Source organism: Heteronotia binoei, chromosome 10 (assembly GCF_032191835.1).
Source record: "Heteronotia binoei isolate CCM8104 ecotype False Entrance Well chromosome 10, APGP_CSIRO_Hbin_v1, whole genome shotgun sequence".
NCBI lineage: Eukaryota > Metazoa > Chordata > Lepidosauria > Squamata > Gekkonidae > Heteronotia > Heteronotia binoei.
The window spans coordinates 92,627,415-92,653,979 of NC_083232.1; the positions used below are offsets into that span (position 1 = coordinate 92,627,415).

The following is a 26,565-nucleotide window of genomic DNA, read 5'->3' on the forward strand; positions in this document are numbered from 1 at the left end:
ATTTGGTGCCCCTACCCCAAAAAACAGCCCCCCCCCCCGAGCCCCAGATACCCACAGATCAATTCTCCATGATTTTCTATGGGAATAAATCTCCATAGGGAATAATAGAGTTCATAGCAGACATTTCCCTCCCCTCCCCCCGCTGTCTGATGACCCTGAAGCGGAGGGAGGGTCTCCAAACCGGGGGATCCCCTGCCCCCACCTGGGGATTGGCAACCCTAGGCCACACCCCTATTAGGCTTTTTTGAGCAGGAACGCAGTTCCAGCTGGCTTGGTGTCGGGTGTGTGGCCTAATATGCAAATGAGTTCCTGCTAGGCTTTTTCCACAAAAAAGCCCTGTGGGAAACCTGTGACAGTAGAGCGGTGTGGCCTAATATGCAAATACGTCACTGCTGGGCTTTTTCTACAAAAAAGCCCTGGGTGTGTGGCCTAATGTGCAAAAGAGTTCCTGCTACAAAAGAAAAAAAGTCCTGGTCATTAGGCACACAGGGAGTGGGAAACAAGATAGCCTGTGAGCAGGGAGAGGTAAGCAGAGAGAGCAGTAAGCGAGCACATGGGTAGAGCAGCTTGGTCTTCTTCACACAAAATTGAAATTAACCCAACCAGTATTCATGGCTTTGCCTCCTGCAGAGTCCCTCTGCATACATATGGATTTCCTTTTCTGGTGATAAGCAAGATCTGACACCAGGCCGCCACTCAGAAACACATAATACGCCTCCATTCACAACCACCAAAAATATCATCTATCCAGCCTCGGGAAAAGTTGTCTGTGTGACTGAAAAGCTCTTATGCAATCTGTGCCACTCAAAGTCTCTTTTATTTTATTTTTTTAAAACAATTTGTTATAATGTAATATATTATAATGGTATGTTATCATTTGTCATTAAATGTTAATACACATACATAACATTTTCTCCACCCCATCCCCACCCCCTTTTGATGACCCCCAGCAGTGCCTACCCCCTTAACAGACATCTCCAAATTACTATTTAATTTAGTTTGTTATAAGGTAATAAACTCTATCAATTAAGAATCTTTCTCCAAAAAAACCCAAGGTTATAATTATAATCCATCTTCATGGTAGTTCTTCTTAGTCATTAGCAAACAAACGAAAAAGTTATAATCCACTAATCCTACTTTTTTTAAAAAAAAACTATAATCAAACTGAATTTTGAAAGACTTCATTCTGAGGTTTGTGGGACTGCCTAAAATTCTGAGTTGTGATAGCTGGGGAACTGCTGTTTGTTTGGTTGAGTGGGCTAAAGGTGAAAGTGACTGAGAGTGATTGAGAGTGATTGCTGCTGATTGTTTAGGAGTGCCTCTGCTCCACCCTCTTTGCATTTTAAGCTGCGCCTTGTTAAAGGCGCGAGCCCAAGGGCGAGATCTAAAGGGCTCTTGGCCTGTGGTTCTTCACCTAGGGGCTCTCTAAGGACCAGGAACCCAGATCCCTAATTTCCTTGTTCTCCCAATAAGGTAAGTTGACCCTCCAGAAGGGGAGCCACTTAAACAAACAGCATTTAAAGAGGACTGTATATTTTAATATATATATATATATATATATATATATATATATATATATATATATATATATATATATATATATATATATATATATATATATATATATATATGTCATGAAGATAGAACGCCAGCAGGGGGGTGGGGGCTTTCCAGTGTTTTGCACTGAGTGTCACATGTATGACTATCTGCCCAAAGGGCAGAAGTCTTGGGTGTGCGCTCGATGCAAAGAGCTCCTTGTCCTCAGGGAACGAGTTCGTACCCTTGAGGCCGAGGTGACTGCCCTGGAGAAGCAGAGACGATCAGTTAGGCACTTGGGGAAGACTCTCGGGGGCGTATTAGATGAGCCCTGCTCTGAACGTAGCAGTCCCGTTGCTGCCAGAGAGCGTGAGGGTCGAGAGGGAACAGGGCACCGTGCTGAGGATAAGGGGAATGCGCCCTCAGGGGGAAAGGGGGGGGGGTTGGTAGTTGGTGATTCGATCTTTAGGCAAGTAGACAGCTGGGTGGCGAAACCGCGTACTGACCATATGGTGACTTGCCTGCCTGGTGCGAAGGTAGCAGACATTACACGTGTAGTAGATAGGCTGATAGACAGTGCTGGGGAGGAGCCTGTGGTCGTGGTGCATGTTGGCACCAACGATGTGGGGAAATGCAGTCGTGAGGTCCTGGAGGAAAAAAAATTTTTCCTGGAGGAAAAAAAAATACTTCTTCACCCAAAGGGTGATTAACATGTGGAATTCACTGCCACAGGAGGTGGTGGCAGCCACAAGCATAGCCACCTTCAAGAGGAGTTTAGATAAAAATATGGAGCAGAGGTCCATCAGTGGCTATTAGCCACAGTGTGTTTGTATATATATATATAATTTTTTTTTTTTTGGCCACTGTGTGACACAGAGTGTTGGACTGGATGGGCCATTGGCCTGATCTAACATGGCTTCTCTTATGTTCATATATAGTTTCTTTAAAGATTAACCATTGTCAAAGATCACCAAATGTCCTTTAACGTTCCATTGTTTTTCCGTATATTTTTGAAACTTTCCCCACTCGTTTTTAAACTTCTCTAGATCTTGTTCTTTTAAGATTCTTGTAAGTGTGTCCATTTCACTCCAATGCATGACTTTCAAAGTCCATTCCCACATTTCTGGTATTTTGTCTTGTTTCCATATTTGCGCATATAATGTCCGTGCAGCTGAAAGCATATAACAAATTATTGTTCTATCTTGCTTTTGAAATTTTTCCATTTGTAATCCCAACAAAAAGATACGTGGTGCCTTCTTGATATTATATCCCAAAACTTTTGAAATCTCTTGCTGAATCATTTGCCAAAATTGTTTCGCCTTTTCGCAAGTCCACCACATATGGTAGAAAGATCCTTCATGACATTCAAACTCTCTTTTATTGTTATTTTATTTGATTGTTTTATTTGCTTTATCATGTGCGTGTGTGTGTGTGCAGGTTGTTTTGTGGGAAAAGCCCAGCAACAACTAATTCTACAAACTTATTCTACAACAAGCCCTGTGTGAAACAATGGTGACGTCAGGATAATATGCAACGGAGCAGCTCAACAGATTTTTTTCTACTAGTTTTGTCCCTACAAAAAAAAAGCCCTGGGGGAATGAAATCCCCCACCCACAAGTCCATGCAGGTTTCAAGTTGATTGCCTTTGTTGTTTGTTTGTTTGTTTGGTTTTATTTTACTGTTGTGATCACCTCAAGCAGGTCTGGAGAGGCAGCATACACATTTTCTAAACAAATAAATGCTGTGAAAATTAAGAACATAAGAGAAGACATGTTGGATCAGGCCAATGGCTCACCCAGTCCAACACTCTGGGTCACACAATGGCCCAAAAAAACCAGGTGCCATCAGGAGGTCCATCAGTGGGGCCAGGACACAAGAAGAAGAAGAAGATGATGATGATGATATTGGATTTATATCCCACCCTCCACTCCAAAGAGTCTCAGAGCGGCTCACAATCTCCTTTACCTTCCTCCCCCACAACAGACACCCTGTGAGGTGGATGGGGCTGGAGTTCTCACAGCAGCTGCCCTTTCAAGGACAACCTCTGCCAGAGCTATGGCTGACCCAAGGCCATGCTAGCAGGTTTAAGTGGAGGAGTGGGGAATCAAACCCGGTTCTCCCGGATAAGAGTCCGCACACTTAACCACTACACCAAACTGGCTCTCCTAGAAGCCTAATGGGTTCTACTTAGTATTTGGAGGGAAGGTAGCATGGCATAGCCCAGTCCCATCAGATCTTGGAAGCTAAGCAGGGCCAGTACTTGGATGAGAGACCACTAAGGTAAACCCTTCAGAGGAAGACAATGGGAAACCAACTCTGCTTTTCATTTGTGTTGAGAGCCCTCTTTGCTGGGGTGCCTTGACTGCAACTTGGCAACATTTATGTATAGGCAGGGGTTTTTTTGTAGCAGGAACTCCTTTGCATATTAGGTCACACCCCACTCTTGAGCCAATCCACCAAGATCTCACAGGGCTCTTCGTACAGGGCCTACTGTAAGCTCCTGGAGGATTGACTACATCAGGGGTATGTGTAGGGTTGCCAAGACCAATTTAAGAAATATCTGGGCACTTTGGGGGTGGAGCCAGGAGACATTAGGGGCGGAGCCAGGAGCAAGGCTTTGGGAAGCATCATGGAACTCCGAAGGGAGTTCTGGCCATCACATTTAAAGGGACACCTCTTCATTGCCTTCCTTCCATAGGAAATAATGAAGGATAGGGGCACCTTCTTTTGGGGCTCATAGAATTGCACCCCCTGGTCCAATCGTTTTGAAACTTGGGGGATGTTTTGGGGAGAGGCACTAGATGCTGTACTGAAAATTTGGTGCCTCTACCTCAAAAAACAGCCCCCCCAGAGCCCCAGATACCCACGGATCAATTCTCCATGATTTTCCATGGGAATAAATCTCCATAGGGAATAACAGAGTTCCCAGCAGACATTTCCCTCCCCTCCCCCCGCTTTATGATGACCCTGAAGCGGAAGGAGGGCCTTTAAACCGGGGGATCCCCTGCCCTCACCTGGGGATTGGCAACCCTAGGTATGTGGCCTAATGTGCAAAGGAGTTCCTGCTACAAAAAAAAGCCCTGTATACATAGTGACATTCTAGGAAATTCTATAAGTCCTTATTGATCTTTACTATAGAGATCAGGGAAGTTCCTAGAATATCTCCAGGCAAAACATGGCAATGCTCAGGTGTACCATGATAGAGGCCATATTCAACACCAAATATAGACAGGGCAATGACAGAGTCCCCTTGGCAAAACAACAGATGGATTTCCAGAGTAGACACCCAAGTGGGGTCTAAAACATTCTCTTAACACACCAGAAACATGCTAGTCCATTCCAGTTCTGAAACTGGAAACAACGCGCTTATAATGAGAAGGAATTTCACAATGTTGACTTGTATTCATGGAGGAACAACGGAAGATGTAATTGTAGGAATAAGAAGCCAATTCTGGCTGAAATGTGGGGTGTAAATAAAATAAATAAAGGTTGTGCACCTAAGTACACTTTCTAGGACTCCTAGAATTCAATCGGACTTCCTTCCAGAACAAATAGTATCTGGCTTCAGTTTGCCAGCACTTGCTAAAGAACATAATTTTTGCTATCACTTACACCATGGATGAAAGATAATTAAAACAGACCAGAGGAAAATGATGATGTGGAAGAAATATAAACATGGGTTGTGTGCCAGAATCTAAGGACTGGCTCTTAAAAGTAACTATGTAAGAAACAGCGGTCATGTACCATCCAATCCATCCAAGCTGTGATTGCATTTCTGGATACTCTACTATTTTGGCTCCAACTGCCTACCATCACAGCTGGCCAAATGATGTGTTTTGCATAATTTTGTTTGATGACTGCTGGCATGTCTGCAAACGGTTTGTTCTTTTTTTTACACACAGAAAAAAATGGAGCATAAATGTGGCCATTACTTCTACAAGCTGATAGATAATAGAATCTGTTGCGACTAACGCAATCAACGTTTCCCCCATCAGATGTAATGACAAAATTGGTCCTTTTGGCCAGCTCTGTCTCCAGTTACTTCCCTTCTGCTGTCAGGGGGCTGGCTTTCAGGAGTCCAGACGCTGTGCTCTTCCAAAGGGTGTTCGCAAGATCATGTTGACGCAGTAACATTAAAAAAAAAAAAAACCAAGGCAAATTAACATAAAGCACAGTAGGGTTGCCAAGTCCTCTGCATCCTCCGGTGTGATGCGTCACCCAGAAGTGATGTCATCATACTGGCAACATTGCATGCGGCCGCTCTATGCATTTGCAGGGAAAAAACTATGGTTTTCCTGGGCACTCTAGCAATTTCGGAGAGAAACTCTATGGTACAATAGGCACCCTAGACTTTTGCCCTCCCAAATTGCTAGAGCGTCAGGGGAAACCATAGAGTTCCCCTGGAAACACCGTGAACAACATTGCGGGGCAATGGCATCACCTGGCAATGACATCATCACACCAGCGGCGTCAGGGGAAATTCCCCCCGCCGGTCCAATGTGGAACCTCCAGGGTGGGAGAACCCTGACTCGGCCTGGCCCGGGGGCTTGGCAGCTCTAAAGCAGAGCCTGAAACTCTTACTGGAAAAAAGGGAAGGAATCGATATTCCTGACTGAACCATTTTGGCTATTTATTTATTTATTGTTTGATATCTAGCTCACGCCCGCCCCCCCCCCCCTCCGCAGCAGGCTCAGGGTGGGTTACAACATACCATAAAAACAAAACAGCATTGAAAACACAGAACAACATTTAAAACTCCAATAAGAAGGGCTCCTCCTCTTTTCTTCTTGATAGTGGACAAACAAACTCGCCCTATTTCATGTCTGTCCTCATCTGCATTCCAAGGGAACCCACGGCGAGATGCTCTTCTCTTCCAAGCAAAAAAGTCTCTCTTCTCCTAATGCATCAAGATTTAATTATAGGGGACCACCTGGACTCATTTCGCCATAAAGTCCTTCAGCCCCACGATGACAGCGGATGTCATTTTAATACACTCCTGCTCTTATAAAAATGTGAGCCACTCATTAACAGTGCATAACAATTTGGTGGGCATTTATTGTATAATGAGATGTTTTACCTTCCTTTGACAGAGGTACGAGAACAGAGCTTGTACTATTATTAAAAAAAATCAGAATGGATGCCTAAGGAATTTTTAATAGTAGCCTATCATAAATGGCAATAAGAAAGCACAATAAAATGTATTCGTTCCCATTAGAGAGACACTCAGCGGAGCCCACTGAAATGTGCAAGCTATTTATGCCCGATGCCTTTTCATGGGTTTTGTGGATATTGGCACTAATTGTGAAAGCTACATCTGAAAGCATGAAGGAATACTTATTAACTGGTAGCTCATAGAGGCTTACACTGTGATAGCGGAACTGAGCAATCAAACTAGAATTTGTGGACTTTTAAATAATTATCAGTAATAGTTGCAGGATGAAAGCTGAATATCTGGGCTTTTTTTAATAGCAGGAACTCCTTTGCATATTAGGCTCCACCTCCCAATGTAGCCAATCCTCCAAGAGCTTACAGTAGGCCCTGTAAGTAGAGCCCTGGAAGCTCTTGGAGGATTCGCTACATCAGGGGTGTGTGGCCTAATATGCAAAGGAGTTCCTGCTACAACAAAAGCCCTGATTATTACATCTGTTGTTAGTCCCTGGAAAAGGTTGTTCTCCCTGTTTTTTTGTGTGATTCCTCCAGGGTCAGACTATGGGTTGTACCCAGCAGGGCTTTTTTTGTCGCAGGAACTCCTTTGCATATTAGGCCACACACCTCTGATGTAGCCAGTCCTCCAAGGGCTTTCAGTAGGCCCTGTAAGAATAGCCCTGTAAACCCTTGGAGGACTGGCTACATCAGAGGTGTGTGGCCTAATATGCAAAGGAGTTCCTGCTAAAAAAAAAAAAAGCCCTGGAGCCCAGTTAGCTCAGTCTCACCCTTTCCCTGTTGTGCTGTGGACGCCATCCCACATGGCTTTTGTACATTCAAGTCCCCTGATTCTTTGCACAACCTTGTTGGCAAGTTGAAGAAGATATCATTTTTCTTTTTCATCTGCACAAAATCTGGGTGGATCTAACCCTATAGATGGCACATGCATGTCATACAGATATTGTCGTGGAAATGGTTCCAACTAGGAACTCATTTGCCTATTAGGCCACACCCCCTGATTGTTTCACACAGCAGGAATGCACAGGAACACAGTTCTGGCTGGCTTGGCATCAGAGGGTGTGGCATAATATGCAAAGGAGTTCCTGTTGGGCTTTTTCTACAAAAAATGTGGTATTGGAGGAAAGGTCCAACAAAATGTCAAATCAGTGGGGGTTCTAGATCAAATTAAGCTTGAACCCTCCCCAGAAGGAGAAAATTACTCAACTGAGGCTATCATACTCTGGACACATCATGAGAAGACAAGAGTCACTGGAAAAGGCTAGGAAAAGTTGAAGGCAACAGAGCAAAGAGGAAGGCCCACCATGAGATGGATGGACTTCATCTAGGAAACCCCACACTTCAGCTTGCAGAACCTGAGCAAGGCTGTCGACAGGACATTTTGGAGGTCAATGACCTTCAAAATGTCCTATCGTCAACAGCATTGCTCAGGTCCTGCAAGCTGAAGCATGGGGCTCCCTAGATGAAGTACATCCATCTCATGGTGGGCCTTCCTCTTTGTTCTGAGCCTCTGAGCCTTGCTCAGGTCCTGCAAGCTGAAGCGCGGGGCTCCCTAGATGAAGTACATCCATCTCATGGTGGGCCTTCCTCTTTGTTCTGAGCCTCTGAGCCTTGCTCAGGTTCTGCAAGCTGAAGCGTGGGGCTCCCTAGATGAAGTACATCCATCTCATGGTGGGCCTTCCTCTTGTTGTAAATTGGCAGCAACTTGAAAGCACGTGAGCCACAACCCAGAGATCTATCATTGAATGCAATTGGACTCTAGTGCTTTCTGGTGCTGTGCATGACGGCGGTTGCAGTTTTGCAAATAATGAGTCCAGGCTGCAGTTTCTTTCTGAAAGCAAAACCTTTCCTTAACTTTCAGATACACAGAACCAGGCCTCATTTTGGACAGGAGCTCACAGGAGCGGAGCTCCGGAACCTCTACATTTTATTGTGCTCTTTCTTTCTTACCCCCTCCCCTGCCCCATACTTGCTTCTGGGCTCCATTGGTCAAACCCACGTGAGAATTTTGAAAAACTCTTAAGATTTGACAAACTTTTTAATATTTTCCCCAACAAAAAAAATGGGGAAATCACCAAAACCTATGAAGCAAACAGATGGAAATCTTCCTCATGCCACTGTGGCCACACAGGGGAAAGAAATTTTAAAAGTATGATGGGAGTCAGGTTTGATTATGACAATTCTAATCCCAGAAGCATGTTATGGTAGATGCTGAGGGGATATAATTTAGTGTGCCTTCCGGTGATGTCAGGGTGTGTGTGGCATATGCAAATGAGTTGTGCTAATGAGCTCAGGTACCTCTTTTTCTATGAAGTGATCCCTGCACAGAACATATGACATACAGATCGTCCCCACCTTTGGCTGTCGTCCTCCAGCTCTTGCTTCAACAGTGCTTGAATGGAGCAGGATCGCGGCGGCCCATCTTTCCATTTCTCCGCCAGACCAGCAAAACCAGCCTCCCTCCATCTGCGCCATGAGCTCCCAGGTCTGCCAGAACTACCACGCCGAGAGTGAAGCTGGGGTGAACCACTTGGTCAACCAGCTCCTCCATGCCAGCTACGCCTATCTGTCCTTGGGTTTTTATTTCACCCAGGATGATGCGGCTCTGTCCAAGTTTGCATCCTTTTCCCAGCATGTGTCTGAGGAGAAACACGAACAAGCTGAGAAACTCCTAACCTTCCAAAACCATCGTGGAGGGAGAGTCGTTCTGCAGGATATTAAAAAACCCAGAGCAGGATGAATGGGGGAATGGAGCCTCTGCCATGGCCCCCGCCTTTCAGCTGGAGAAGAGCGTGAGCCAGGCCCTGCTGGATTTGCCCCAGATTGCTTCTCACCACGTGGGTCCTCATCTCTGTGACTTCCTAGAGACTCACTACCTTGATGAGGAGGTGAAGCTGATCATGAAGCTGGGGGATCATATGACCAACTGAAGCGGGTGCATGCCAGCGAGGAGACCTGGGCAAGTAACTCTTCAATAGCCTCATCTTGGGCAAGTCCAGTGACTGAGCTGCAGAGTTGCTGGTTCCCTCAAGAGTCCTCCCACCAACGTGTCCAACTGTGTTGCTGTCATGATCCTGGGCCTGGTGAGGCCTGCAGGCCCCAGGGAAGTCTATTTAGGAGTTACTGGGAAAAGCCTACATCTCCCAGGATCCCCTCTGTCCCTCTGATTGGGTAGCAAGGGTTTTGGAGGGAAACAGGCCCAGAGAAGGGTGGGGCCTGGGAAGAAAATATAAAGGCCAAGCTCAGGAAGTGGGTGTTCTTTCACTGGAAGGCTTAGCTGGAAGCAGGTTGCAGCCTGGAGAGCTGGAAGCAGGGGAGAGACCCTTACCCAAGGGGGTAAGTGCTGGTAAGAGTAGGGACTGTAAAATAGACGCATTAGGGCATTTGTTTATTTTCCCTTCACCCTTTTACTGGTTAATGCACCTTGTTAATTTATATTGCACTGGAATAAACTTTTTTGTTGTTGTTTACTCTGCCTGGTCCTCACGCCCATTATTTGGCCTAGCTAAGGGAGGCCTGAAGGACTTGGGAGGGTACTCTGGGCCTTCTGAAGGGGAACCCTTAACCAAGAGTGGTGGCAGCAATTTGGTAAGACCCCTCTGAGTCATGACAGTTGCTCTAATTTGTCATGTGTCTGTGTTTAAAATTTTAAAAAGCTGGTTTTTCAGAGCAGAGGCATGCCTTTGTACCCTGCACATCTTGGGGGGAGAGTCTGTAACTGGCATTAAATAAAAACAGATTACACAGCTACAAGTGCAGATCTCTTTCCTGGCCAGCAGCAGATCCAGCAAGTATAACTTATTTAATTCAAGGAGCAATATCAAATATTTTTTTTTAATTAAAGAATTGAGAAAGTTTACGTGTACGGCAGCCAATATTCCCTCTAAGCTGCAGAGTCTTGTGAGCAACAATTCTGCTTTGTGAGCTACTGGAATGAAAGTTGTGAGCGACCGCATAAATCATTGTGCTCTGGGATCATCCTTCCTCAGCTCAGACAAAAATGTGTGAGCTGGAGGCTAAAGATCTTTGAGCTAGCTCACGCTCACTCAGCTTAGAGGGAACACTGATGGCAATGTGATTCCACCTTGCGACACACCATTTATGGAAATAACAAGAATAGGGTTCCCAAGTCCAATTTCAGAAATATCTGGGGACTTTGGGGGTGGAGCCAGGAGACTTTGGGGGTGGAGCCAGGAGACACTGGGGTGGAGCTAGGGGGGAGGGGGGAATGGCGCCAAGGAGCGCAGCGAGCCGCCCCATCTCAGAGCGGGTGGCTGCTGCGCTGCTGCCGCCTCTTCTCCGCTCACCTTAGCTGCTCCTCCGAGATGGGCTCAGGCTGAGCCCATCTCGGAGGAGCAGCTAAAATGAAGCCGAGAAGAGGCGGCAGCTGCGCAGCGCCATCACCCGCTCCGCCTCTGAGGTAAAATCAGAGAAGGGGAGGGTGGAGGCAGGCCAGGAGCGTGGCGAGTCTGGGTCCTAGAAGGACCCAGATTCGCGGCTCGCCATGCTCCTGGCCTGCCTCTACCCTCCCCTTCTCTGATTTTACCTCAGAGGCGGAGCGGGTGATGGCGCTGCGCTGCTGCCGCCTCTTCTCGGCTTCATCTTAGCTGCTCCTCCGAGATGGGCTCAGCCTGAGCCCATCTCGAAGGAGCAGCTACGGTGAGTGGAGAAGAGGCGGCAGCCACGCAGCGGTGTTGCCCGCTCTGAGATGGGGCGGCTCGCCGTGCTCCTTGGCGCCGTTTCCCCCCTCCCCCGCTTCCGGTTTTTTGGGGAGCGGGGGAAGAGGCTGGAAATCCTGTGGTCCCCCGCCAGGGCGGGAGGGTTGGGAAGCCTAAACAAGAAACAAACTTCAAAAGACTGGAACAATAAAATCAACCCTATGCAACCACCACCAACGGCGCATAACAATTCAGCCCTGTCCTATTTTGGCGGACCAAGTTCTCAATCTTTCTGACTTCCGTCTCGCCAGACCCTTGAAGATGCATCAGCTTGCCACTCTGCTGTGCGTTGGGATGCCATCTGTTCTCTACAGGAGTTTCTGGAATCCCTAAAATATTAATATGTAGCTTTATAGAAAGGAGTGCTTCTGAGGTGAGAGCACTTCTACCTGAAGCTTCAGGCCGGCCAATCCTTCGGGGAAAATGGTGCCCTCCCTCCTCCCTTATAAGGAACACTCCCATTCTTTAGCTCCCCCTAGTGGACTCAGGGTTATTTTTGTTGTTGTTGTTCAGTTGCACAGTCGAGTCCAACTCTTTGCGATCCCATGCACAAAGTCACACCAGGCCCTCCTGTCTTCCACCATCCTCTGAAGTTTGCTCAAATTTGTGTTAGTTACATCAGTAATGCTGTCCAGTCGTCTCATCTTTTGCATCCCCTTCTTCTTTCACCTTCTGCCTTTCCAAGCATCAAGATCGTCTCCAGGGAGTGCTCCCTTCTTATTTGGTGGCCAAAGTATTTGAGTTTCAGCTTCAGCATCTGAACTTCCAGGGAACAGTCAAGGTTGATTTCCCTTAGGACTGACTGGTTTGATCTTGCAGTCCAAGGGACTCTCAAGATTCTTCTCCAGAAGCTCGAAGCATCTATTCTTCTGTGCTCGGCCTTCCTTATGGTCCAACTCTCACAGCCATTCATTACTACTGGAAATACCATCGCTTTGACTATACAAACTTACACAAGTACCCAAAGTGGAGCAAGAAAAACAGCTCCTAGAAGAAACTTCTAGCCCCTGATCCGTTCCTAGGCAACATCACCCCCTACCTCTGTCTTTTGAATAACTTTGCAAGTAAATTAACCCTCTAACTACTTCTCTGCTTCTGCTGCATGCAGGGTTGCTAACTCTGAGTTGGGAAATACCTATAGATTTTAAAGGTGGAGGCTGGGGAGAGATCTCAGCATGGTACAATGCCATGGAGTCCACCCTGCAAAGCAGCCATTTCTCTCCAAGTAGAGTTGCCAATCCTGAGGTGAGGGGCAGGGGATCCCCTGGTTTGGAGGCCCTCCCTCTGTTTCAGGGTCATTAGAAAGTGGGGAGAGGGAAATGTCTGCTGGGCACTCCATTATTCCCTATGGAGACTGATTCCCATAGGATATAATGGAGAATTGATGTGCAGGTATTTGGGGCTCTGGGAGGCTGTTTTTTTGTGGTAGAGGCATCAAATTTTCTGCATTGCATCTGGTGCCTGTTCTCAAATTATTCTCCAAGTTTCAAAAAGATTGGACCAGGGGGTCCAGTTGTATGGGCCTCTATAGAAAGTGCCCCATGGTGTATGGTCCCTTTAAAGATGATGGCCTGAACTCCCTTTGGAGTTCAATCATGTTTGTCACAACCTTGCTCCTGGCTCCCCCCCCAAAGTCCCTCAGATATCTATTGACTTGGACCTCGCGACCCTAGGAACTGACCTCTATTGTCTGGAGATCAATTGTAATCAAGGGTGGAATTCTAGCAGGAGCTCCTTTCCATATTAGGCCACACACCCTGATGTAGCCAATCCTCCAAGAGCTTACAAGACTCTTTTTTGTAAGCTCTTAGAAGATTAGCTACATCAGGGGGTGTGGTCTAATATGCAAAGCAGCTCCTGCTAGAATTCCACCCCAACTGTGATAGTGGGAAATGTCCAGGTGCCGTCAGGAGGCCAGCAGCCCTACCTCTATGCAATTCATTGCCAAGCCTCGAATTCAGCAGGAACTCACAGGAGCACAGCTCCTGAACCTTTATGAGGGTTCCTCCTCCTCCTTCCCACCTACCTTGTTCATTGAATAGTAGGTCCAGCTGCATAACAATCCCTGGATTAGGAGAGCGGGCAGCCAGCCGGGTACCAGGAGCTTTGCCACGCCCCCAGCACCCCTCATTAACCTCTGAAGAAGCCCACACCACCCTTTCTCCACTTCTTATGTGATTTTGGGTGGCTTGTTGACCTTTTGACTGTGGGGGTGGGCATGGCCAAGGAGAGCCCCAGGTGAGTGCAGGCTGCTTGGGCTTGCTGGATCACTAGCTAGCCCAAGCAGACCTCACTTGCCCGGGGCTCTCCTTTCTTGTGCTGGGTTGCTTTTAGCTGGTGGGGGGTGGCATATGCTAATGAGTTATGCTAATGAGATCCACCACCTATTTTTCTACAAAATGAACCCTGACCATTGCTATCCTAACAGCATGCATGGCAGTCCCAGAAGGGTGCTCATCCCTGCCTTCCCCCCCCCTTTTTCACTGTATTAAAAGAAAGAAAGGGGGGGGGGGAGCCCAAAGTAGCTGATTAAAAAACACCAGTGATTTATAACCGCTGCAAGTGCCAAATAGGTCTGCTCTGGCTTTCGGTTTCTATGGTAATGAGTTCATTAGCCATTGCTCAATTACTACTCAGGTATCATTTTGCTGTCTGTTGTATGCAAGGGGGGGGGGTGGGATTTAGTGCTGCAAATCCCCCGGTTATGCAAATAAAAAAGAAGAAAAGCTCCTGGAAGGAAACAAACAGGAAGTCTCCATTTCCCCCCACATTCGATTGCCTCGCTCAAGCTCTGCAGCCTGCCGTTAAAGAGGTCCTGGAGGACACCAGATTGTCAGCGATAATAAGCAAGCCAGAGCCGTAGAAAGATCGTACTTAGGAAGAACTAACCCAGGGTGATCAGCGCAAGGAAAAAATACCCACAAAGGGATGAATTCATCTGCAGGGTTTGAATTCATCTGCCTTTAATTAGGATTGAAAATTGTGCTGTTGCAGATGCTTCCGCCCCACCCCCACCCCCCGCACCGGCGATTACTTAGAAACAACAACAACAAAACCACAGCTTGATTTCATGCAGGTTTACTCCAAACTTAATGGGGGAAATGCCAAGAGACTGGGGGGGTGGAGCTTGAGAGGGTAAGTTTTTGGGAGGGGATGGACAGCAGAAGAAGAAGATAGAAGATATTGGATTTATATCCCGCCCTCCACTCCGAAGAGTCTCAGAGCGGCTCACAATCTCCTTTACCTTCCTCCCCCACAACAGACACCCTGTGAGGTGGGTGGGGCTGGAGAGGGCTCTCACAGCAGCTGCCCTTTCAAGGACAACCTCTGCCATAGCTATGGCTGACCCAAGGCCATGCTAGCAGGTGCAAGTGGAGGAGTGGGGAATCAAACTTGTTTCTCCCAGATAAGAGTCCGCACACTTAACCACTACACCAAACTGGCTCTCCAGCAGGATATGATGCCATAACATCTATCCTCTAAAGTGGGAGAGGGGTCATGACGGGGTAAACAGCTTTGCGAGCCACACTAGACCCCTTGAAGAGCCTTACGCAGTCTGGGACCAACATACCTGCGGGACCGTCTCCTTCCATATATGCCCTGGAGGTCATTACGTTTGGCCTCCCAACATCTGTTCGCCATCCCCGGCCCAAGAGACACCTGCCTCACCTCAACTAGGACCAGGGCTTTTTCAGTCCTGGCCCCGACCTGGTGGAATCAGCTCCCTATTGAGATCCGGGCCCTACCTGGCTTATTAGCCTTCCGTAGGACCTGAAAAACGGAGCTGTTCCACCAGGCTTTTAGCTGAGGCTGCGGGCGTCTATTCTTGATCTGGTTGGCCTCCCCGGCCAGCACTGTCATCTGCGCTAGAAAATGGAATAAAAACTGCCACGATGTGAGACGGCTAAGCTGGGCAATATGTGATGACAGGGTAATCTGAGTGCTGTTGAGTTGTCTGTTTATAGAATGTTTTTGTTGCTTTTTATTGTTTTATCATATGTTGTACTCCGCCCTGAGCCCTATGGGGAATGGGTGGAATAGAAATATACTAAAATAAATAAATAAATAAATAAATAAATAAAAAGAGCCGCACACAGTTCACAAACCACAGTGTGGCCACCTCTGCCATTTTCTAAAGTTGCCATTTTCTCCAGGGGGGCTATTATATAGTGAGTTCAACCGGCTTGAGGTAAGGAAGAACGTTTATTGAACGAGAACAGAACTGAGCACCAACAGGCAAGAACACCACTCTTTCTATCCATTTGCCCTGAGTTAAACATGCCCCCTTATGTGGGCAGTAATCCACCTTATTGCCTCGTGTCCCGACTGGCTGGTTCTAAAAGAACAGCCGATCGGAATGCAGGCATCATGATCCTGGAGGGGAATGAAGTATGCTTCAAGGTCAACTAACAGACATAACAAACCAGCAGTCAAAACACAACAGGGACTGATTTCTGTCATCTGGAGGCCAGTTGTAATTCTGGGAGATTGCCATGGGTCATCTGAAGGCTGGGATACCTACTCAAAAAACTTTAACATCAGTTGGGGAGGGATCCAGATTACTGAAACTACAAGCATTTCCATGCAAGAGCATTTAGGATTTCAGGCTTAGAAATAAAAGATGAACATTAATTTCCATGAATCAAGCTGCCCTGAATGTGAGCTAACCAGAAAAGGAGCACTGGGAGCATCCAGACTTATGTGGCACACCCCAGAACGGGCGGGACGGGGTTCCAGGGGAGCACATCCAGAGAGCTCATGTGTCCGTCTGCCACTGCCCAGATGCTCCCCAGGTGCTTCCCAGCCATCCAGATGGCGGGGGAGGCGCCTCATAAATTAGGTGCAACTTTGGAAGTGATACCTTTCTGAGGCGGCTCCCCTCTGGACCAGGATGGGGTGAGTATGGAATGGGGATGGCAGGCAGATGTGAGTGTTTGGACATGCATTTTAGATCTGCTTGTTTGCCATTCCTAGGGTGGCTTAAACCGCTCATCTGTAAGCAGCCGAAGATATAGGGCTGCCAAGTTCCCAGGCCAGGCAGGGGTTCTCCAGCCCGCTGGCCCACATTGGGCTGGCAGAGCGATCCTTCCCTGATGTTGCCAGCGTGATGATGTCACTTGGAAGTCACGCACCAGCTGCTCTAGGTGCATCTGGGAGAACTCTGTGGTTTTCCCAGACTCTCTAGCAATTTGGGAGGAAAACTCTATGGTACCATATAAAAAAACCCATATGGTACCATAGAGTTTCCATTCCCAAATTGCTAGAGTGTCTGGGAAAACCATAGAGTTTTCTCAGACGCTCCTAGAGTGGCCGGCACTCAACATCGCCAGCATGATGATGTCATTTCTGCCGGAGGCCTTGGGAGACTTGCCAACACTATGAGAAGAGCGGTCATGCCCTTATGGTTCTGCCCTGATGTCTCTCCCAGGGTTGCCAGCTCTGGGTGAGGAAATACCTGGGTATTTGGGAGCAGTGACTGGAGAGGACAAAGACCTCAGTGGGACACAGAGTCCACCCTCTGAAGTATCTGTTTTCTCCAGGGGAACTGATTTCTGAAGTCTGCAGCTGTAATTCCTGGGGATCTCCAGGTCCCACCTGGAGACTGGCATCCCTAGATGTTGGGTACGAAGGAAAAGCTTATTGCTTGGTCCCATGTGGTGTCAATAGAGTATAAAGAAGCCCCTTGAAGCATTAGCACTCCTTGTTCTCTGTAGCCTACTCGTATATTAAATCCTGGTCCAAACTCGCACTGCTTTGAAGGCATATTTCCTTTGATTTTCACGTAAGGCCCATTACTTCACTCCTCCTCCTTCCAAAGTTCATCATTTCATAGATTCAGTTTCCCAGCTATTGAGACGAGCTAATAAAGCACAACAAATAATGCTTCTGATCTTTTGATGTCTCATCAAAAGATTCTGTCGATATTAGCATGCAGGTAAGTTTCCAAGGCATCCGAAATGAACGCTTCATCCTACACAAAGAGCAGATACTCAGGCTTGCTTCCAGCTTACCTAAAATAAGAAATGTCTGGTACATTCTTGACTTTGGGATCCAGACTTTGCAATGGATTGTGACAAGATTAACACAGCTTGGGTTGCCAACCTCCAGGTACTGAAATAGGGTTCCCAAGTCCCTCACGGCCTCCAGTGGGGAACTTTTTAATGGTACCTATTTTACCATAGAGTTTTTACTCCCAAATCACTAGCACATCTGAGAAAACAATAGAGTTTTCCCTGAAACACCTAGATCGGCCAGCGAGCGATGTCGCTGGTGCGATGATGCCACTTCCTGGTGACACGTTGGGAGAGGTTCCCCCCGCTGGCCCAATGTGGTCCTGTGGGTTGGGAATCTCCAGGGTGGGAGAATCCTCGCCTGGCCTGGGGACCTGGAAGCTCTATAGTGAAAATACAGACAACCAAGCACTGTTACCGATTTTGCACTAGGGTTTATTCTGGGTGGAGAGCCCTTTTGCCCCCGGCGCTTCTCTCCATTTTTTGCACAAGCTGCTGCGGAGCTGCGAGTTGACACGCTGCTTTCCTGTGGCAAGCAGAAACTGCTTGTAAGAGGATCTTGCTTGCCGTAGGAAAGCAGCGCACCAACTCACAGCTCCATGGCAGTTTGCATGAAAACAGAGATAAGTGCCAGGAGCAAAAGGGCTCTCCACCTGGAACAAGCCGAGTGCAAAATTGGTCTGTGATATGCTGGCTAGCATATTAGTAAAACTTTTCTCAAAAGTACTTTGATCACAATTCTTACAAGGCTATTTGTCACATTAGAAGGAAGTACAATATTACAAAAAGGTCCATCCAATTAATACCCGGTTTAGGCTCATTTAATCAAATTCTTTGTCAATGATATTCCTGTACACATCAAAGTTATCAGCCTCCTGTTACATTTCAGTGTACGTATTAGGAGCAAACCAAATTAGAAGCAAAACAGATGGAAAAGCCTTCTGGATTTGACTGGTAAATGTTCTCTGCAACTTCTTTGTTTTTTTCAAAATTATCCTCCTGAGCTAAACCTTGACAGTTATAACAAAATATTTACTTACTTACTTAAAAAAAAAAGGTAATCTCCTGTGCAAGCACCAGTCATTTTCAACTCTGGGGTGACATTGCTTTCACAGCATTTTCACGGCAGACCTTTTATGGGGTGGTTTGCCATTGACTTCCCCAGTCATCTACACTTTCCCCCCAGCAAGCTGGGTCCTCATTTTACCGACCTCGGAAGGATAGAAGTCTGAGTCAACCTGGAGCCGGCTACCTGAACCAGCTTCCATTGGGATCAAACTCAGGTCGTGAGCAGAGGGCTCCGACTACAGTACTGCAGCTTTTACTACTCTGTGCCTCAAGGCTGCTTACTTACTTACAATTTATATCCCACTTTCTCGGTGAACAACACAACAGACTAGCAGGAACTCCTTTGCAGACAACACAAAGTTGAATGGGAGTAACTTATTTCAATTTTTATTTTAGAACTTACCAGGATGATAATTTTGAAAGAAACAAAGAGGTTGTGGAGAGCATAACAGTAGGCTGATAACCTTGATGAGTACAGGAATCTTGTTAACAGGCAATGCTTTTTAAGTCTCTTAATTTTGATGGGGAAATTAGCTAAGAGACTAGGTGGAGCGAATTTAGGAGCGAGGATCTTTTCTTTCAATGGTACGGAGTTCGGGTCTTCAGACAAGAATAGTCCAAGCAATTGTATTTTTATAGTGTTTACTTAGATTATGTAGTAAGAGGCTTTACACACACACACACACACACACACAGATCTATGTACAAGCAATCAAGAGACTATGAAAATAGAGGTTATCGATAGAGGAATTCAAGGGTTATTGAAGCGGGTAATATTCACCTGACCCAGAAGAAGAGAAGTCCGTTCAATGGAAAGTACGTGGAGAGGAATGCGAACCACCAGCGTAATGTGCCCTATAGATCCAATTAAAGGAGTAACAGGTGGTACAGACTGCAAATGGTGCCCTACAGAATGCACACTGAGGTGGGGTTTTGACCCACACTATATAGGGGTTCGACGGATGGGGGTCGTTAGTCACCAAGGGGCTTTGATGTTCCATTGATGGCTATCTTGAATCGTTATGTTGGGAAACTTCGCACCTTTTGTTAGGATGATAAGCTCAGAGCGATTGAATAATTTGTTACCGATTTTTGGCTGACACTCGGAAAGGGATCAAAGACCTTTAAGGATAGGATCAATCAAATTATGCATTTGATTGGAGTTAGCAAGGTAGAGGTGATAGGCTGAAGGAAGAGACAATTGGCAAGTAGCAGAAGATCAGAGTGAGATTAGTATTTACCCGCTGTTCCCATGTTATTATGCATCCCGTTTGGGTGGAGGCGCTGGAGGGGGAATGGGTGAGATTACGCTGAGAGACAGACTTCAGGCGCCAACCACAACAAGCTCTCTACTGGGTCCACTCCTGTTTAGATGGAGTATTTTCTTGACCTGTTTGTGTTGGACTCCATTTTGTTTAACAGAAGCAGGAGACCCTCTCTCTTTATTTGCACTGGGGTACTCCATTTTTTATCAGGCAGCGCCTCTCAGTAACAATCTCTTTGAGAAAGAATTTGACGAAATGTATTTGGTTGTCTGTATTTTCTCTATTATTGTCTCTCTTTTCCGTATTTGATCTCATCTTGTTGTTTTTCCAACCTTCAGGTAGCACCTGGAAATCTTCCACTATTACACTTGATCTCCAGCAGAGCTTTTTTTTTTGTAGCAGGAACTCATATTGTTGCGTATTAGGCCACACACCCCTGCTGTAGCCAATCCTCCAAGAGCTTACAAGACTCTTCTTACAGGGTAGGGTTGCCAAGTCCAATTTAAGAAATATCTGGGGACTTTGGGGGTGGAGCCAGGAGACTTTGGGGGTGGAGCCAGGAGACATTAGGGGTGAAGTCAAGATCAAGGCTGTGACAAGCATAATTGAACTCTAAAGGGAGTTCTGTCCATCACATTGAAAGGGACGGCACACCTTTTCAATGCCTTCCTTCCATAGGAAATAATGAAGGATAGGGGCACCTTCTTTTGGGGCTCATAGAATTGGACTCCCTGGTCCAATCGTTTTGAAACTTGGGGTATATTCTGGGGAGAGGCACTAGATGCTGTATTGAAAATTTGGTGCCTCTACCTCAAAAAACAGGCCCCCCCCAGAGCCCCAGATACCCACGGATCAATTCTCCATGATTTTCTATGGGAATAAATCTCCATAGGGAATAACAGAGTTCCCAGCAGACATTTCCCTCCCCTCCCCCCGCTTTCTGACAACCCTGAAGCGGGGGGAGGGCCTCCAAACCGGGGGATCCCCTGCCCCCACCTGGGGATTGGCAACCCTATTACAGGGCCTATCATCAAAGCCATAGCTAGGATTTCTTGTTTGGTGGCAGCCAGGGGGGGGCACCCAATTTGGCAGCCCAGGGCTCTAGGCACTGTAAGCTGCCTTGAGTTCCACAAGCTAACCCCCCCCCCTTTGCCCGGGTAGTCACAGCAGCTCTACTCCCCACACCCCTTTCTTATGTGCCCCTCTCTCAGAGAGACAGAGACCTCTTGACCCTCCCCCCATCTTTGCTCTGCAAGGTGTGTTAAGGAAGGGGAGAGAGAAAAGTAAAAAGACCAGCGGCGATGCTACTACTTGCTCAGAGTGGCGATGAGCAAAATGAACGGATTGGGGGCCCTCCAATGGAAGGGCTATATAGTTGGAAGGGGGGGTTGAAAGCAGGCCCGGTGCTAGGGGTTCTGGCACCCCTAGGTGAGGTCTGTTCCCCTGCCCCCCCCAGTCTCTGGAAGTGACGTCATCAGGCTGAGCACGCTACACATGAGTGATCAGCCCGGCCCTCCCCTGCTTCAAAAGGAGCTTGCCGGCTCCTTCGAAGCAGCAGTGGGCCAGACTGAGTGCTCGCAGGAAGTATCTTCGGGCGTGGAGTGGCAAGCGCAGGAGGCAGCAGTGGGCATGGGGAGGTGGCAGGCTCAGGGAGCATCTTCAGGTGTGAGGAGGTGGCAATGGGTGCGGGGAGTGGCCGCAGGCACAGGGAGGTGGTGATGGGCGTGGGGAGAGGGTGCGCCTCATGGCACCCCTAGAGCAAGTGGTGCACGAAGCAGCCGCCTACTTGGCCTACTCCCATGCACTGGCCCTGTTTGAAAGGGTGGGCCTGGCCCCTCCCAGGCCCCACTGTATCTATAGGCCTGCCTACCGTAAGCTCCTGGAGGATTGTCTACATCAGGGGTGTGTGGCCTAATATGCAAAAGAGTTCCTGCTACAAAAAAATAAAGCCCTGATCTCCAGACTATCAAGATCAACTCACCTGGAGAAAATGGCTGCTTTGCAGGTGGACTCTCTGGCACTGTACCCTGATGGGTCCCTGTTCTGTCCGGGCATCACTCCCCAAATCTCCAAGTATCTCCCAACTCAGAGCTGGCAAAGCTAACTACACGGCACACGTCAGCAAAAAAAATTTAACAGCCCCTGCTGCAATTTAAGAAGCTGGACTAAGACGGCATGGATTTGTCAAATAATTCCTGAACGTATCTATAACTCATCTTCTGTTAACGATTCATAGAATTTATGGGGTCCAACTGCCCATCTGCTCATGAGAAGTCTTCCAATTATTTTCTAGTCTGTTGCAGATGGGCACAGATGATCCAAGAGCCTTTCCTCTCTAAGCAAGCCATTATTTCTTTCATACAGTAGAGATCGAGAGCCACCCATCTGGAAGCTCCAGTTTTGGTAGGGCCACGGGTGAGAAGATCATATATAATGAACAAATTTGGGGATGGAATACTGAGTAATTAGACATCGTGTCTAATTGTGTAGCTCCCCATCACATTCTAAGGAGCCCCGTGGCGCAGAGTGTTAAAGCTGCAGTACTGCAGTCCTAAACTCTGCTCACAACCTGAGTTCGATCCCCGGCAGTAACTGGTTTTTCAGGTAGCCAGTTCGAGGTTGACTCAGCCTTCCATCCTTCCAAGGTCGGTAAAATGAGTACCCGGCTTGCTGGGGGGAAAGTGTAGATGACTGGGGAAGGCAATGGCAAACCACCCCGTAAAAAGTCTGCCATGGAAACGTGAAAGCAACATCACCCCACAGTCGGAAATGACTGGTGCTTGCACAGGGGACCTTTCCTTTCCATCACGTGCTATAATATATAACAACCCTTATCTCATACTGGTAATGATGTCAGAGGTTTTCACATTCTCCCATTCCACATCATTGGCTGTAGGGTGGGATAAGTTACAGCAGATAAAGACTGCGAGAGGGAATGAGATGCATACCTGAGTTCAGAGAGACGGCCACGGCTTTCCTTTAAGTCTCTTTTGACAACGCTAATGAAGGACAGTAGAGAGGAATGGAAGTCGGGGATGAGAGCTCAACTGGATCCTGGTGAAAGAGGTGAATTTTTGACAAGCATGGAAATCTAGTTGGATCCGGGCTGATCTTCCTCGTTTTGATATTCTTGCCAGGTGGATGAAGAAAAGAAGGTTGGCATACCCTTCTTTTCTCTACCTTAAGGAAGAAGCAGAAGACGATATTGGATTTATATCCCACCCCCCATTCCGAATCTCAGAGTGGCTCTTTTATCTTCCTCCCCCACAACAGGCACCCTGTAAGGCGGGTGTCAAAGTGGCTTACAAGTGCATTTCCCTCCTCTGCACACAACAGGCCCCTTGTGAGGTAGGTGGGACTAAGGATGCCAGACTCACCACTGGGGGCAGGTGCTTCCTCCTGCCAGGCCCCACCTCTCTGCCACTGGCCAGATGACCAGCAGGGGGCTATTACCTCCCCCCCCCCCAAAAAAAAGAGGAGGGATGCCTATCATTTCTGTGATGTAATCCAGAAGTGACATAGGAATGTTGGGGGCAACACTCTTGTTTGGGGGGCAAAAACTCTATGGTAGACTCTAATTCCACCATAGCGTCTTATGCAAAAAGTTTTGCGCAAAACTCTATGGTAGAATTAGCCCAACATCTACATGCTACATCACTTCTGGGTCATGTAGATACCTTGAGGAGATGCTGGGCATTCCTCCTTGCTCCCAGTAAATGCACCCCTCTTCCCCCACCGGCTGCTCGGAGGGACCTGGCAATCCTGGGTGGAGCTGAGAGAGTTCTGAAAGAACTGTGAGTGGCTCAACGTCACCCAGCAGGCTTCATGTGGAGGAGTGGGGAATCAAAAGGCACTGCAGTGGGAGAATTAAATGCTGGCTCTTGTATGTAGAATTAAATTTTGCTATTAAAACTGATGATTTCAGTAGCTTAGGGCCACTTTGGACTGAATTGGAACTGGGGGTTGAATTCGACCCCCAAGATCCCCAAGTACCAAAATTTAGAAACAGAAAGTCCAGTGAACCTTCCCAGCTACCCAAAACTTACCAGACACTGATGCTGAGGCACCTAAGGGTGAGTGGGGTGCCTAGAGGAACAGATGAGAAAGACCAATGGAAGACCTGAACTTCAGCCTGGACTTTGGCTGACTTGGTTGCCTATAGTGTTGCTGGTGTGGGGTGAGCTGTATGTGAGACTGTTGCTGGCATTGGTTTGTTTTGTCTCCAGCCTGTTGACTGTCCCTGCTATTGATGCTGGCTGATGAGCAAATTGCAGACAAAACTTGCATCTGGCTCTGACTAGGCTGGTGGCCTTCAATCAAGCCATGACTCCGACTGGGTTTCAACCAAGCCTGTTCAACCAAACAAGGCCACCCAACCTGGACTAGGGCTGCCCAGTTCTCAGGCCAGGTGGGGGTTCTCCCACCCTGGATTTTCTCAACCCACCGGCCCACATTGGGCCAGCAGGGGGGATCCTCCCCTGACGTTGCCGGCATGATGATATCACTTGGAAGTGACATCATCATGCTGGTGATGTCACACACCGGCCGCTCTAGGAGTATCCTGGAAAACTCTCTGGTTTACCTGGACACTTTAGCAATTTGGGAGGAAAATGTTATGGTACCAGAGGCCGTGGGAGACTTGGCAACCCTAACCAGGATTGACATCAAGGGGACCTGGGTTTGGCCTTGGGAGACCTCGAATGGGCTTTGAGCCCATTTATTATTGGTTTAGTAGAACAGACAGTGTGCTATTAATCTATACACAATGTTCCCGGATGCTTTGGGGTAGACTCATGTGACTTCAAGTGGCCTCAGTGTCTTCTCCAAGCATTCTCTGGGGCTCGGATATCAGCCTTGTTCCCACTCCAGTTATAGGGACCTGAACTGTTTTGACAGGTCTTCAACACCTGAATCCAGGAGAGAACCACCACCTCTCACTGCTGAAGAGCTATGACTATCACGGGATCATCAACAGAAAAAGAAAGATCCCGCCATATCAAAACGTATAGCACCACAAAATGTTTTAAATGTAATTTATTGGTTTTAAATTGTTTTACATAATTGATTGTTAACCGCCCTGAGCCCGCTTGCGGAGAAGGCGGAATATAAATTTAAAGTAATAAATAAATAATAATAAACAACCAGACTGCTACTGGTATTGCTCAAAGCTCAAAGCAAAATCAAATCTACACTGTTCTGACTACTGAATCTGTTTAGGGTGTTTTTACACACTGTGAGTTTCCCCATGGAAGATATCTCACTATTAATCAACTTCCACCCACTCCATAATATCAATTGGAAACTGATGAGATTCGTTAGTTGGGAATTATGATTTCCTTGCCCATTGATTAGGACGAGACTTTTAGGATAGGTTTAAATTTAACTCAAAACTCAATAATAATGAGATGTAATTAATTAATCTAACTAAGATTATTGTTAGCAAGGTTGGAATATTGTTAATGATTATGGGGGAGGAAGGGGAAGGGGGAAATGGATGATATAGACTGGCTCTTGCTCAGCTCGGTTATTTAGAGTAATGCGGTTATTGACTTCGCTCTCACAGGGAATCCAAAAATGTTACTAATTTGACAATTAGCTGTGAGGCTTCCACAAGCTGTTTTGCTATTTTGTGGATAAAATCGTGGTGCTCTGCCAGGACCTGCCTGCGGATACCATATGTGAACTGAAGGCCCTTGGCTGTCTTCTGGCCTAGAAATGAACCAATTTGGTTTGGCCAGTTTGGTGTAGTGGTTAAGAGTGCAGACTCTTATCTGGGAGTACCGGGTTTGATTCCCCACTCCTCCACTTGCAGCTGCTAGAATGGCCTTGGGTCAGCCATAGCTCTGGCAGAGGTTGTCCTTGAAAGGGCAGCTGCTGTGAGAGTCCTCTCAGCACCACCCACCTCACAGGGTGTCTGTTGTGGGGGAGGAAGGTAAAGGAGATTGTGACTGTTCTGAGACTCTGAGATTCTAAGTATGGGGCGGGATATAAATCCAATATCTTCTTTTACCTCACAGGGTGTCTGTTATGTGTGTGGGGGGGGGAGGTAAAGGAGATTGTGAGCCGCTCTGAGATTCGGAGTGGAGGGCGGGATATAAATTCAATATCTTCTTTTAGCTCAAGGGTGTCTGTTATGTGTGTGGGGGGGGGGGAAGGTAAAGGAGATTGTGAGCCGCTCTGAGACTTTGAGATTCAGAATGGAGGGCGGGATATAAATCTAATATCTTCTTTTACCTCACAGGGTGTCTGTAATGTGGGGGGGGGGAAGGTAAAGGAGATTGTGACTGCTCTGAGATTCAGAATGGAGGGCGGGATATAAATCCAATATCATCATCATGAGAGCCAGTTTGGTGTAGTGGTTAAGTGTGCGGACTCTTATATGGGAGAACCGGGTTTGATTCCCCACTCCTCCACTTGCAGCTGCTGGAATGGCCTTGGGTCAGCCATATCCCTCACAGATATGCCTTGAAAGGGCAGCGTCTGCGAGAGCTCTCTCAGCCTCACCTACCTCAAGAGTCCGCACACCTAACCACTACACCAAACTGGGTCTCAGGAGGAGGAGGTTTTCATATCCCACTTTTCTCTAAGGGGTCTCAAAGCAGCTTACAATGTGACTTACAATTACATTCCTGTCCCCTCTCCAGGAACAGGCACCTTGTGAGATAGGCAGGGCTGAGAGAGCTCTGAGACAATTATGATTGCCCCAAGGTCACCCAGCAGGCTTCCTGTAGGGGAGGAGTGGGGAATCAAACCTCGTTCCCCGCATTAGAGTCCACCGTTCTTAACCACTACAACAACCAGGCT

The 26,565-nt window shown here is 47.3% G+C and overlaps 1 pseudogene; it reads left to right on the forward strand.

Moving 5' to 3' along the window:
* The first annotated feature begins 9,095 nt into the window (after positions 1–9,095).
* Positions 9,096–9,629, forward strand: LOC132578338 (ferritin, middle subunit-like; annotated as a pseudogene).
* The last annotated feature ends 16,936 nt before the right edge of the window (positions 9,630–26,565 follow it).